We start from the raw sequence: 1,193 nt of genomic DNA, 5'->3' as shown, positions 1-1,193 counted from the left end.
ATACCTGCCAATTTTCACTTATTGTATAGTTCATAATCATTTTAATGTTTTATAAACTTATTTTATTGTTAATATTTTTCTTCTTTACTTCTTAGTCACATTATTGGTATTTGAATCATTTTATCATACAATGTACCCGGCAAGTTTTACATAATTTTCGCTTTATTGTATTTTTTAAATGTTTTATTAAAGGATCATGGTTCCTTATGTATACTTCTTATTTCCTTATTTGATTTTAATTGCCCGAACGGGCCACCAAGGAAGTTAGAGTCCAGCATTTTTTCATGGAACACAAGGACTTATGCATTCGATACATTGTATGTATACTGTATATAATCTGAACAGTGGTACCGCTTATAATGAAAGAACTCTCAAAGATGATTTACTTTCTTTATTGGACACATTTCTCGTATCTCGTCCATCTCCATCAAAACCACTCCTTGCCATGAAATCCTTCATCAATTCTATTAGTATATACTGCATAAGAGAGATATGGCGTATCGTGAACTATAATCAATCTGTCTTGTCGTTCGTGTGTCTGCTGCAAACAATATGCAACTTGCCTTGGACGTGGAGTGGAATTAACTGCCGTCCTTGGGTATGAATGATGGGAAATATGCAAAGAAAATAAATGTTATGTGTTCCGTTTCCGTAGTGTAGTGGTTATCACGTGCGCCTCACACGCGCAAGGTCCCCGGTTCGAACCCGGGCGGAAACAGACTTCTTCCTTTTTTTTTCTGAATCTTCAAGGGATTATGCATTTTTTTTTTTAGTCATTCAGTTATCTATGAATATTTTTTACTTACTCGTTTTTTGATAGGAGAAAAATCCCAAATTTCACCAAAAGTGTGCACCAGATCGCTAAATTTCACGTCTGAAAATGCCAAATTTTCCTCGTTTGGAAGGGGGATATATTCAGGGCTGCGCTACGTTTTTGAAAGGGGGGGGGGTGGATGTCAAAATCGCCTGTCAGTCAAGAAGAAAGAACATCAAAAGACAAGAGAAACAACAACAAAAAAGTCTTCATACTTTTAAGGTCTGATTTTCCGCCGAAAGTCGGCTGACAACCAAAAAAACAAACAAACAAACAAACAAAAACAAGAACAAAATGTCTTCATATTTTTGCTGCCACTTCCCTCCTACTTTGCATGGAAAAGAGTGGCACATTTTGATCCCTGTAAAGTGTGTGTGTG

At 36.2% G+C, this 1,193-nt stretch overlaps 1 non-coding gene across 1 annotated transcript; it reads left to right on the top strand.

Moving 5' to 3' along the window:
- Window positions 1-645: 645 nt before the first annotated feature.
- Window positions 646-718, top strand: Trnav-cac (transfer RNA valine (anticodon CAC)). The gene has a single exon. It is a non-coding gene; the product is annotated as a tRNA-Val (tRNA).
- Window positions 719-1,193: the final 475 nt, after the last annotated feature.

This window comes from Diadema setosum, chromosome 11 (assembly GCF_964275005.1).
Source record: "Diadema setosum chromosome 11, eeDiaSeto1, whole genome shotgun sequence".
Classification (NCBI taxonomy): Eukaryota; Metazoa; Echinodermata; class Echinoidea; order Diadematoida; family Diadematidae; genus Diadema; species Diadema setosum.
Note: the sequence above shows the minus strand (reverse complement) of the source record. Positions and strands in the feature narration are given on the sequence as shown.